General features: G+C 43.8%; 1 protein-coding gene across 3 annotated transcripts in view; it reads left to right on the forward strand.

Annotated features, from left to right (window-relative positions):
- Nucleotides 1–5076: 5076 nt before the first annotated feature.
- The window catches only part of Parp4 (poly(ADP-ribose) polymerase family member 4), an 89259-nt gene continuing 80473 nt past the window's right edge, over nucleotides 5077–13862 (forward strand). For all 3 annotated transcript variants that reach the window (XM_087912104.1, XM_085698557.2, XM_087912105.1), the window contains exon 1: nucleotides 5077–5199. The gene's annotated coding sequence lies outside the window, so the exon portion shown is untranslated. The remainder of the gene's footprint in view (nucleotides 5200–13862) is intronic.

The raw sequence follows: 13862 nt of genomic DNA on the forward strand, positions 1-13862 counted from the left end.
AAAGAGAACACATATGCATACACACGTACACACACACTAATACTAATGTACTGGACATTGTGAATGTAATTCTTGTTTTTGTAAATGTAATTCTTTCCTGATAATTTTTCTTATTGTACATAGTTTTGTTGTAGCGGGGCCCTTTGTTCTGTCCGCCTGGTTAGCTTATACCCAAAATAATCACACAGAAATTGTATTAATTAAATCACTGCCTGGCACGTTAGCTCTAGCCTATAATTGGCTAACTCTCACATCTTGATTAACCCATTTCTATTACATCTGTGTATCACCACATGACTGTGGCTTACCGGCAAGATTCTAACCTACATTCGTCTCAGACAGGAGATTCGTGGCATCTGTCACACTGCCCTTCTTCCCAGCAGTCTGATCTGTGTACTCTGCCCACCTAAATGCTGCCCTATCAAAAGGTCAAGGCAGTTTCTTTATTCAACCAATGAAAGCAACACATAGACAGAAAAACCTCCTATATCATAGTTTTACTATGTTAGAGTTAAAAGCTTTCCTTTGCCAGGCAGTGGTGGAACACACCTTTAATCCCAGCCCTCGGGAGGCGGAGTCAGGCAGATCTCTGTGAGTTCGAAGCCAGCCTGGTCTACAGAGAGAGTTCCAAGACAGTCAGGGCTGTGGTTGCTACACAGAGAAACCCTGTCTTGAAAAACATAAACAAACAAATAAATAAATAAAACCATTCCTTTTTATTTAGACAAAAAGAGGAAAATGTTGTGGGATATTTGTACAATGTGTGAAAATATATTGTAGTGATTGATTTAACAAAAAGTTGAATGACCAATAGCTAGGCAGGGGTTATATGTGGTACTTGGGAGATAGAGAGGACACAGGGTAAATGAAGGCAGAGATGCCAGGAGACACAGAGCAAGCAGGATGGGCAGTATGGAGATGAGGTAATGAAGCCACGAGATAGAAAGTAAATTAATAGAAATGGGTTAGCTAAAATTATAAGAGCTACAATCGTGCCACAAGGACATGTGCTCAACTATGTTCATAGCAGCTTTGTTTATCATAGCCAGAACCTGGAAACAACCTAAATACCCCTTGACCAAAGAATGGATAAGGAAAATATGGTACATTTACACAATGGAGTACTACACAGCAGAAAAAAATAACGACAGCTTGAATTTTGCAGGAAAATGGATGGAGCTAGAAAACATTATTTGAGTGAAGTAACCCAGACCCAGAAAGACAATTACCACATGTACTCACTCATACGTGGTTTTTAAACATAAAGCAAAGAAAACCAGCCTACAAACCACAATCCCAGAGAACTTAGACAACAGTGAGGACACTAAGAGAGACTTACATAGATCTAATCTACATGGGAAGTACAAAGTAGAAAAAGACAAGATCTTCTGAGTAAATTGAGAGCATGGGGACCTTAGAGGAGTAGAGAGGGGAGAGGCAGGGAGGGGAGCAGAGAAAAATGTAGAGCTCAATAAATATCAATTAAAAAAGAGCTAGTTAGAAACAAGCCTAAGCTAAGGCTGAGCTTTCGTAATCAGTGTAAGTCTCCATGTTGTTTCTTATTTCTATTAGTTTACTCTCTGTCTCATAACTCTATTATCCATCTCCGTACTGCCCACCCTGTTTGCTCTGTGCCTCCTGGCATCTCCGCCTTCTTTTTTCCAGCATCCTCCCTGTCTCCCAAAGTTCCTCCTGTACCTCCTACCTAGCGGTTGGCCATTTAGCTGTTTATTAAACCATTCACAGTAATACATATTCACACAGTGTACATATATCCCACAACATATTTAGACACAGTGGCATGTGTTTGTAATTCCAGTACTGGGAGGCAGAGACTGGTAGATCTCCAGTGTTCACTGGTTAGCCTAGCTAATATATTTAAAGAGTTACAGTCACATTGGACAGCACCTGAGGAACAACACCCAGCCTAGCCTCACACATACATACACAATTACCAAGCACACACATATGCGAACCCTCACAGCTTCTAACAACATCTGATGGTAAAAGGTTTGTTTAAACTATATTTTAAATAGATTCAATTATTACAAGTGCCTCAAATTTGCAGCAAAAGATCATAAAAATGAATAAGTCTGCTGTATAGCAGAGGTTTATCAGGTCTACCAATTCTAGAATACACACAAAAAGGAGAGTTTTGCCTTACTCCACGATGTGGTGCAGCACAACAGTGCCAAGATACTGGCATATGGGCATTTCTGCCTTTATTTCAGTGTGTGTGTGTGTGTGTGTGTGCGCGCGCGCGCGCGCACGCGCGCGCATCTGTGCACGTGCATGTGTGTGCGCGTGTCTGTGCGTGTGTGTGTGCGTGCGTGTGTGTTTGCTAGAACACAAGTGGGAGGGTTTGTACATCTGTGTATGTGGATTTGCCTGTGGAGGCCAAGCTTAGGTGTCCTCAATTGCTTCCCACTTTTTAATTTTATTTCTGAGGCAAGGTTTCCCCTCACCTCCACCACCGGACTCGCCAGTTTTGCTAAAGTGGTTGACTGGCAAGATCCTCCTGCTGTTCTCTGGCTGACCTGCACGGAGGCTACAAGCCTGTGCTGCTGTGCACAGAAACGTTCTATTTTATCTTCCGAATGCTGGGAATCAAATTGAGAATCAAATGCAGGTCTTCTGCTGCTCTGTTGACGTGTTGAGTACTTTACTGGCTGTGCTAACCTGAGCTAGCTTCCCTTTTTTTTTTTTTTTCATTCAATTTTCGTGCTAGAGATCCACACCCAGGACTTTTTACAAACTAAGTAAGACTCTATCAGTAAGAGACAGGGTTTCTCTGTGTTTCTCTGTGTAGCTTTGGAGCCTGTCCTGGCACTAGCTCTTGTAGACCAGGCTGGCCTTGAAGTCACAGAGATCCACCTGTCTCTGCCTCCCAAGTGCTGAGATTAAAGCCGTGTGCCACCACTGCCCGGTTTTGTAATTTTTGTTTATTTTATTTTTAAATAAATTTGAGGCTAGCCCAGGCTGGCCTCAAACTTATCATCATCCAGCCTCGACCTCTTGAGTGCCAAGGTAACAGTAAAATTGCCATCACATGCCTCTAGACCTTTATATAATGTTCTATTACACATCTGTGATGCTTTACATTATACAGTAATTAGATAAACCATTTTATCGGTTTTGATTATATATATTTCTTGAGGCAGGTCTCACCTTGTAACCCAGACTGGCCTGGAATTTATTTCGTAGTCCACCATAGCCTCACATGTAGAGCGGTACAGCAGCCCTCCCTCAGCATTTCCAGACTCTGGACTACAGGGGTGGGCCTTGACACCAGGCAGCCGCCTGTTTTGTTTTGTTTGTTTTGTTCTTTTCTATTGTTTGTTTTGTTTCATTTTCCTGTTTTCCTGGTTCCTCCAGTGTAGAATTAGGTTGTTGGTTTGGCATTTTCTTGTTTAAATGTAGGCATTCAGGCCTGCAAAGTGGCTCAGCTCAAGGTAAAATCACTGGTTACCCATGACTGATGACTTGGGTTCAACCTGCGGGACTCACAGTGGAAGGCGAGAGCCTCCTCTCAGAGCTGTCCTCTGGCTGTGGGAGCCTCTGTGCTCACACGCACATGTGCACACATACACATGCACGCGGGCATGCACACGTACACACACACACACACACACGTACACATACACACATGCACAAATGCAGGCTTTCACATTAGAACACTTTTACTATGTCTCGTCCATGTTGGTGTGAATGGTTCCTAACATCCTTTGTGGAAACATTCATTTTTCCCTGTTCCAGGTTTCCAGTTTCATCTCATTAAGGTTCAGAGATGTTATTTTCTATGATTTTTATTACGATAAATTTACCTAGAATTGTTGAATATAGAATATTTATTGGTGCCTTGGCCTTTTTATATAAAAATATGATCAATTCATGTGAAAACACACAAAAACTATGTTCATTGTACATCTCCATCTTTCCACGCCTACTGGTTCTGTCACAAATCATACCTTTACACACAGTGTGCCTGTTGATGAGCTTTGTAAGAATTGTGTTACACAGTTCCATTTGTCTATTAAATCATAAGCTGATTTCTTTTTGAAAGATAGGGTCTTCCTGTCTGATGTAGTGACTCCAGAGGCAGGTGGACCATTGTGAAGTAGAGGCCAGGCTGCTCTACATAGTGAGTTCCAGGTCAGCCAGGGCTACACAGTTAGACTCTAGCTAAAAAAAAAAAAAAATAGATAGTGTCTCCCTTTGCAGCCTGGCCCAGCCTGGAGCTAGATGTTTGGCCAGGCTCTGCTGAAGTTCTTCCGGCCTCTGCTTCCCCAGTGCTGGGATTATAGAAGCGAATAGTTATGTCCGGTATAAAGTGATTCAGATACAACCTCATAAAATAGGTTGTATGATGAAACTTGAACTCCGCACCCAGGTGAAGTACCTTGTCTACAACTCCCCAGTAATAAATCGTGGCGCCATCACTCAGCCCCGTACCTTTTACACTCACTTCTCTATTCTAGACCTTTCATTCTCATTTTGGTCATCTTATTTTGAGGAATCAAATGATTTCCAAATTAGTCTCCACTAAGTACATTTCTGAACCTAGCACCCAGGACCCACACATGTGAGACTATCAACCAGTTGACCGGTATAGCCCTAGCCCTCGAGTCTCCGGTTAGTGGCGGATCTATTATGCGCTTCAAACTCAGGAAGTTTTCCTTTTGTTCCACTGATGATTCTGAAACTCGAACCCAGGTGTCCGCGAGTGTTAGGTACTCTACCCATGAGTTACCTCTTCAGCCCTAAATTCTCCTGTTTGATCCCAAACATTTGGGAAACTTGTTTCTTACCTGTCCTGAGATTCCGGTACTCTACCTAGCACCCATCCACAGTTATTTCTCTGTCAAAATCACCATACATTACGTCTCCCAGATTAAAAATTTGGCTTTACCCCTACTGGCAATTTACAGTCTCAGAGACGAAACCGAAAGTCCTGAACGCTAGGTTGATCTGGAAGGCAGACAAACCGGCGGAGGCGATAGGGACAGTAGCGAGACACCCCGCTAAAGGGCGCTGGCGTCAGCACAGGTCCGGGGTTCTGGAGGCGCAGACACGGCCCCGCCCCGCCCAGCCCCGCCCCGCTGCGCCCGGAGCGGAAGCACCGCGGCTGGAACGCTGGCTGCGGGGGACCCAGGAGCCGACCGTCCGGAGCCGGGGACGTCCACCGGGATCGCCAGGCAGGTGCGTGGGTGCCCCAGGAGGCCGCCTGATCGGTCCGTGGGCCCGGGGAGTCCTGGCTGGGTGGCCTTCGTGACCTTGACTGACGCCTTGCTCAGGGGTCGCGGCGGGTGCACCCGGGAGGTAAACCTTGTCTGCGCGGCCAGACGCCCCGAAGAACCGCCCCAGAACGCTACGTTTCTTTACTCTCTGAAAGTTAGATTTCCAAGGAAACTCATGCAAAAGTACAACAGTTTGGTGAATACTGCGGCATATATAGGAAGCAGGGTAGCAGAAGTAATGAGCTCGTTGAGGTCTGGAGTTGAAATTTAGCCAGATCTGACTGTAAAGCTTAGCATTAAGACAAAAAAATTAAAAATAAATCAAAGGGGTAGGAGTGTTAATTTACACTTTTAGCCAAGACTGGGGATAGAGAAGTTTCTCTTATCTGTCTGGGCCTTGCCTGTGTCAAAGTTACTATTTATGTAAAAGAAAAAGAGGTGGAGAAATACAGCCTGTAGGTTTGCCTTTGTGTTGGGTTTGTGCTTCTGCCCCACTAGAAGGTACTTTCCTCGTTCTGGCTATTCTTAATGGTGAAGCTGATACACCTGGGAAGTCTGAGACTGCCTTGAGGAATGGTCTCCCTCAGCTTGGCCTTGGGGGCGAGTCTGCAGGAGCATTTTCTTGGTTGCTAACTGACTAGCCCTCTGTAGGTGTCTCTTCTGGGCAGGTGGTCCGGGGTGTGTAAGAAAAGCAGGTTGGGCAGAAGCAGAAAGCAAGCCAGTATGCTGTGTTCCTCCCTGGCCTCTGCCTCCAAAAGTGGTTCTCATCTTCCTAATGCTGCCTCCTCTCCTTGTGGTGACCCCCAGCTATAAAATTATATTCGTTGCTACTTCATAACTGTAGCTTTGCTACTGTTATGGCTCGTAATGTAAATATCTGTTTTCCAATGGTCTTCGGTGACCCCTGTGAAAAGGTCCTTTGACCCTGGGGTCGTGACCCACGGCTTGAGAGCCACTGGCCTTCAGGTTTCTGTCTGGAGTTCATGCCCTGACCTCCTTTCGTGGTGGACTGTAAGCTGTGAGATGAAATGAACTCTCCCTCTTCAAGTTCCTTTTGCTTATGAACTTTATGACCAGAATAGAAACCTAATTAAAACACAGCTCTTGAGTGAGCCTCTTGTTTCCCAGCGTGGTATTTCTTGCAGGAATCCTATTTAAGGCCCCGTGATGAAACATTCAGGTCAATAAAATAGTTCCTGCTGGGATTCTAAGTGATTCATGAGGGGATGGAGTGGGTAGACCTCAGCCTTCTGTGGATTCTGGACTGTAAACGACAATACATTAGTAGTAGCAAACTAACCATGGTGTTTGAAGGGGAAACATCGCTCTGAGTAAGAGCGTGCTGCCGAAGTTTTCATCACATTTGACTCCATCCTTATTCAGGAAGTACCTTTTAGGTATATAGTTTAACGCTGTGTGCCGAGGAGATACATTCAGAATGTCTGTTTCCTATTCCAGAGGTACGCCATTGACCCCGCTTAGTCTGGCCATGCTAATAGTGTCAGAAGGTTTTCCTATAACCCAGGGCTATTTGCGTGAGTGTTTGAAAGTGGTCTGGATTCTAGCTAGGCGCATAAATAAAGCATAGCTCCTAAGTAGAATTAGCTTCTCTGTAGAAATGATGACAAGGGTGGAGAACAGCCAATGAAAGGAGAGTAGGGTATGATCAATTCTGGGACTGATGGCAGGGTAGCCAGCCAATAGGAAGACAGTTCTTGACGGGTCAGCCCTAGGACTTCAAAAAAGGAAGGACTGTAAAGATTACCTGCTGCTGTTTACTAGAGAGGCAATCTTTCTTCACTGTGGTTTTTAAAATTTATCAGAAGTTAGGTCTCTGTAGCTTTGTGGGCTCACTAGATGAGTCTCTATTCTATGGCATCCGTCTATGTGTGTGTGTGTGTGTGTGTGTGTGTGTGTGTGTGTGTGTGTGTGTGTGTTTGTTTCGAGACATGCTTTCTCTGTAGCTTTGGAGCCTGTCCTGGAACTAGCTCTTGTAGACCAGGCTGACCTCGAACTCACAGAGATCCACCTGCCTCTGTCTCCCGAGTGCTGGGATTAAAGGCGTGCGCCACCACCGCCCAGCTACATGTGTGTTTTTATGTCAGTACCATAGGGTTTTGGTTACTATGGCTCTGCAGTATAACCTGAGATGAGAGCATCCTTCTTTCCGCTAAGGATCATTCTGACTATTGGGGGTCTTTTGTGTGCCCACATGAGTTTTAGGATTTTTTTTTTGTCTTCTTTGAAAAATGTCTTTGGGATTTTGACTGTTTTGAATCTGCAGATCATTTTCAATAATACAGCCATTTTTATAATATTCTGTCAACACACATGGGAGGCTTTCCTTCCAGTTTCTTCTTCCAATTGTGCTTTAAAGTGTTCCTCATAGAAGTATTTCACCTCCTTTTAATGGATTTATTTCTAATTTGATTTTTTGTTTGTTTTTTTGTATTTTTGTTTGTTTGTTTTTCGAGACAAACTTTGGAGCCTGTTGTGAAAGTAGCTCTTGTAGATCAGCCTGGCCTCAATCTCACAGAGAATCGCCTGCCTCTGCCTCCCAAGTACTGGGATTAAAGGCATGTGCCACCACTGCCCGGCTTCTAATTTGATTTTTAAAAGCTATTAGAAATGACCTTTTTTCCCCCTTAGGGTCTTTTTGACAAATTTGTTATTGGTTCATAAAAAGGATGCCTATCTTTGTTGGTTTTGTTTCCTGCCACTTTTCTAAGAGTCTTACCAAGTCTAAGAATTTTCTGGTAGAAGCCAGGCATGGAATCACATACCTGTAATCCCAGCACTCTGAGGGCTAAAATAGGAGGATCACCATGAGTCTGAGGCCTGGGCTTCACACAGAGTTCTACAGCCAGTATGAGACCTTAGTTTAACACTAAACCAGCCCAGTAAGTGTGGTGGTGCATGCCTTAAATCCTAGGACTTGGGCAGTAGAGGTAGACAGCTAGATCTTTGAGTTCAAGCCCAGCCTGGTCTACATAGCAAGTTCTAGGCTAGCCAAAGCTACAACAATGAACAACAAATACCTAAAGTAAACAAAAAATGCAATAAAAATCAACAGTGCAAAGTTTCTGGTGGAGTCCTTAGGATCTTTTGAAGATGGTGTCACGTCATATAGAAATAGGGATGAATTGCCTTTTTTGTCCCGTGTGTTTCTTTCATTTCTCTCACATCTTACTAGTTCAGTAAGACTTCTAGCACTGTGTTGAAAAGAGAGGAGAGTGGTTACCCTTGTCTCTTTTCTAATTTTAGACAAAATTTCCCATTTAGTGAAATGTCATATTTAACTTTTCTGTTTCTGCTTTCTCAAGGGCTTTGTCATGAAGGGATGTTGGACTTTGTGAAAGGCCTTTAATGCGTTTATAGACGTGATCATGTGATTTTGTCATGAAATCTTTTTGTCTGTTGTATTATATTTATAGATGTAGATATGTTGAACAAAACTTTCATCCCTGAGATGAAACTAATGTTATTACAGTATTTGATCTTATCAATGTGTCTTGAAATCAATTTACAATATTTTTTATATTTATTTATTTGTTATGTATACAATAGTCTGTCTGCGTATATGCCTGCGGTTCAGAAGAGGGCAGCAGATCTCATTGCAGATGGTGGTGAGCCACCATATGCTTGCTGGGAATTGATCTCTGGACCTTTGAAAGAGCAGGCAAGGCTCTTAACCACTGAGCAGTCTCTCCAGCCCAATTTACAATATTTTTAAGGAATTTTGCAGTTGTTGAAGATTTTGGTTTTTCGAGACAGGGTTTCTCTGTGTTGCTTTGGAGCCTGTCCTGGAACTAGCTCTTGTAGACCATGCTGGCCTCGAACTCACAGAGATCCACCTGCCTCTACCTCCCGAGTGCTGGGATTAAAGGCGTGTGCCACCACTGCCCGGCTAGTTGTTGGAGAATTTGGTGTGTAGTTTTCTTTTTGTTGTTGTTGTGTCCTGTCTGGTTTGATATCAGGGTGATACTGACTTTGTAGAACAAGCATGGTAGTGTTCCTTCCCCTTTCTGCCTGGAGGGGCAGTTTGAAGAGTTCTGGTGTTGGCTTCCTCTCAGCACTATGGGAGACTGTGGCAGTGAGCCGTCCCGTACTGTGTGCCACTTTGTGGGCCCATTTATTACTGTCCCAACTTAGGTTCCTGTTGCAGCTGCTTGAGTTGTCTGTGTTCTTGACTTAATTTTGGTAGGTCATGTATTTGTAGGAATTATTCATTTCCTCCAGGTTTTCTAAGGTTTTTGTTTTGTTGTTTGTTCATTTTTTGTTTTGTAATGCAAGTTAAAGAATTCCCAAAGATACTCTACATTTTCTTCCAAGGGATTGCAACATCCCGTTTCCATCTCTAATTTCTTAACTTCTCTCTCTCTCTCTCTCTCTCTTTCTCTCTCTCTCTCTCTCTCTCTCCCTCCCTCCCTCCCTCCCTCCCTCCCTTATTCCCTCCCTCCCTCCCTCCACTCTCTCTTTAACGGCTGATGTAGCTGGTCTGAGACTTACCATCTAGCTGAGGATAACCTTGAACTTCCAACCCTCTACGGCCACCTGTGGTGCTGGATTTATAGACTTGAAACACCATGCCCAATTTAGCTGACACTGAAGAGTAAGCCCATGACTGCGCAAACACTCCTCAAACTGTATTTTTGGTCAGCCTGCCTAGAAGTTTGTCAGTGTGGCTTATCTTTTCAAAGAACCCACTTTTCGTTTGGCTGACCCAAGCCTCGTTCTTTTTTAGCCCCTGTTTCACTCATTTCTGCTCTATCTACAACTTTTTGTTTTTGACTTGTTCTTGTTTTCTAAGAAGTTAGGGGTGAATCATTAGTTTGAGATTACACTGATTTATTTTGTTTTTGAGACAGTGTCTCACTATGTAGTCTTGGCTGGCTTAGATCTTACAATGTAGACCAGGCTGGCCTCAAACTCAGAGCACCACACTCTGCCTCTTGAGTGCTAGGATTAGAGATGTATGCCATCACACCCTGCCCTATTCTGGTCTATTAGTGTAAGCAATAATAGCTATAAAGTTCCCTCTTAGGTCCATCTTTGCTGTAGCCCAGACTGACTGAGCCTCGCCTTTTAGTGTCCCCCCCTCCACCCCCATCATGTCTCTTAATTGGTGAGTCAAGCCCTTTCCATTTGAGGTTGTTAATGAGAAATGTTTACTACTTCCTGTTATTTTTGTTGGTTGTTTTCCTGGTCTGGTAGGTTGTTCCTTCTCTTCTTTTTCCCTATTCCTGATCAGAATTTGCTGTCTTACTGCGAAGTTGGCCCCGGCTTTGTTTTCATGCCTCCCAGAAAGGTGTTATTCCTTCGGCTCTTGTGATTGAGGATATTTTTCCTCCTCTGTGATAGTATGAGCATCGTTCTTGAAGTGTCTTCTGCAGCGCTGACTTGTTGCCTATGAACTGCCTTAGACTGTGCTTTTCTTGAAATGCCTTTATTTATCAATCAAATTTATTTTGGAGGTATACAAAGTGGGTTTTATTTACTTATTTATTTGTTGTATTTATTGTGTGTACAGTGTTCTGTCTGTATGTATGCCTGCAGGCCAGAAGAGGACACCAGATCTCATAACAGATGTTTGTGAGCCACCATGTGGTTGCTGGGAATTGAACTCAGGACCTCTAGAAAAGCAGCCAGTGCTCTTAACCACTGAGCCATCTCTCCAGCCCCTCAATCAAATTTAAATGATAGTTACTGGATACAGAGTTATCTAGGTCACCGGTCATTTACATTCAATAATTAAAATATTCAATCCTGTTCTTTCGTGGCTTTTAGGTTGATGATGAGAGAGATTATGTTCTGAACTCTGTAGGCAAGTTGACACTTTCCTGTTACATTGTTTCCTTCCGCTTTTGACATCTTGACTAGTCCATGCCATGGAGCGTTCTTCTGGCTGTGTCTGTCCATGCCTCTTGTGTTTGTCTATCTGTTTCCTTTCTTTAGATTTGGGGACTTTTCTGCTGTCAGTTCACTGACTATACAATAAAGCAGTAAAAATAGTAAGGAAGGGTAGCAATGGGGAACACATGGAGAAAGAAAGAGTGTGGTGGCTCACACTGTAACCTAGGCACTTGGGAAGCTATGCTACATCATGAATTCAAGGTCAGCATGTGCTAGAGAATGAAAAACAAAAACAAACAAACAAACAAGGATTTTCCCCAATAATGACAAAACAAGTATAAAAAACTAGATGAATATTTGAAAATATAAAAGCATTTCAATTTTTGGTGTTTTTTAATATGATAAAAATGAAAATTTTCATAAAAGTATAGTGAAAAGAATATCATTTAACATGGCTTTTAAATCATCCCCTTCCTTGGCAAACTGACCCTTTAAGGTCAAGAACTGAGCTTTCTTCTATCATCCCAGAACAGACTTGGAGGGACATTTGAGCTCATTGCATGTGCTGTTTTTTCAGCTAACTGCTTGTGTCTATTAGTTTTGAGATGTACCCGGTGAGGCCTGCTCTCCAGCCCCTCTTACCGAGGGCTCCCTTTGGCTGCGAGAGCCCGGCTCTTTCCTTTGCTAGAGCTAATCAATCAGAGCTCTTTCTGAAGTCTTTTGTAGTGAACTGCACCAGAAAAGACCGCATGTTCATATTTCTCCAGCATGGCTACCCTGCACAGGACCCTCTGAGCAGGTAGCAGGCTAGCCCATTCCTTCTCTGTGAAGTGCACAGCCACATCCTTGAAAGTCACTGATTAATGGAGCCTGGCAGATAAAGTGATGGCTAGCTGCCAAGATTGGATCTTTGGCAAATGGAGGTCATTGTGTGTGCGGTGTGGTGGCCGTCACAAGCCAGACCTTCATGCCTCATGTCATTTAATTTTTACTTTAGAAGTAAACTCTTCGGTGCTGGGGAATGGAGGGGTGCACCTCAATGACAAAGGTTTTCAACGTTGCCGGGGTTGGATCTCTAGCATTACAAGAAAATAAGAGAAGGGAAACAGGAGAAGGGGGGGGGGTGGCGAGGAAGGAGAAAGAAGGGGGTAGAAAGAGAAGAAAGCGTCTACGTGTTCTTGAACCACAGGACTGGTCCATAACTGAATCTCTCATGGTTAGATGGGGCCCTTCATATTCTACACTATGGTAGCGCATTTGTTCTTCATTCTGGAGGAAGGAAGCTGCACATATATCCTGCTGATGGTTCTGAGTCAACCTTCAATGTGGATGTCATTGTGTTCAGGAGGAATGTGAGACCCAGTGACCTTGGTGTACGTGACACACACACACACACCCTGCCACACAGGGAGGGAGAGGAGACAATGTGGAGGAGAGCTCCACCATCATCAGCCATAAAGACACGATCACATGACCAAAGACTAAACCTTGGAATGATAGGCCGTTTTTATTTTTCCTTTGTATCCAGCCTGCCTAAACATGAGGTAGACGGCAGATCTTTAAGATATCAACCCATTACCAAATTGCCAAATAGACCTCCAAATTTTTGGATTTCTGAATAAAGCATAGATTAAAGATTCAATTCCTAGTGGATCATGGTGGTGGCCTATGCCTTTAATCCCAGCACTCAGGAGATAGAGGTGAGTGGATCTCAGTGAATTTAAGGCCAGCCTGGTCTACTGAGTGAGCTCCAGGACAGCCAAGGCTACATAGAGAAACCCTGTCTTGAAAAGAAAAAATGAAAGCTTCAATTCCTGGTTTTTGCCTGTGCCAGTCAGCACAGAGCCGTTACAGTTTCAATAGCGTGCAATACGAACCCATAGAAAGGATTCTTAGCCATAATATCAGCCATGAAAACTAAAAAGTACTCCAAAAACAACACATATTAATATTGCTGCAAGCTAGGAAGGTCATGTTAGCGTTGGGTGGAATGAATGGTTTAAGAGGACACTGTGACACATTCCAGGGGACTAAGAAGTTTGTTATTGCCACCATGAGCAGAGAACCAAATGGGCAACACCGTGGTGGGGGCTCCAAGGAGTGTTCAGGCCCCAGCACCAGAGAGAGAGAGAGAGAGAGAGAGAGAGAGAGAGAGAGAGACCTGTGGCTTCGTTTTATCCTTTCTGCTTGGTGTAAGGTGCATAGTAAGAACCCGCAGTCAGACTTCCTGACTCATGGCTGGAGGCAGGGAAGGGGGCAGGGAGCAGGACATGACACTCCTTTTGATGTAGATTCGCTTCCCTAAAGTCACTGTCAGTGATATTGGCTGAAATATTAAATGCTATGACTTGAGCTAGCTGAGATCCCAGGACACAGCTGAATCCAAAGAACTGTTGCAAATTCAAGACTGAGATACAAAGTGTGTACCAGGCCAGCCAGGGCGACATAAAAACTCTGTCTCAAAAGTGTGTGTGTGTGTGTGTGTGTGTGTGAGAGAGAGAGAGAGAGAGAGAGACTTGGGAAAATGTTTTTTTAGGGGACTGGAGAAATGCTTAGTAGTTAACAGTGCATATTGCTTTTTTATTTATTTATTTTTAAAACATTATCTTTTCTCATTTTACGTACCAGTTCCTCTTCCCACTTCCTCTCCTCCTCCTGCTCCCTCGGCCTTCCCCAGGGCATGCTACTCTTACTCGGGACCCAATTTAAGTTCACAGCACTAAAGCCAAGTGGCTCCCAAATGCCTGTAATGCCAGTTGCGGTCCATGCAAC

Source organism: Myodes glareolus, chromosome 12 (assembly GCF_982192425.1).
Source record: "Myodes glareolus chromosome 12, mMyoGla1.1, whole genome shotgun sequence".
Lineage (NCBI taxonomy): Eukaryota > Metazoa > Chordata > Mammalia > Rodentia > Cricetidae > Myodes > Myodes glareolus.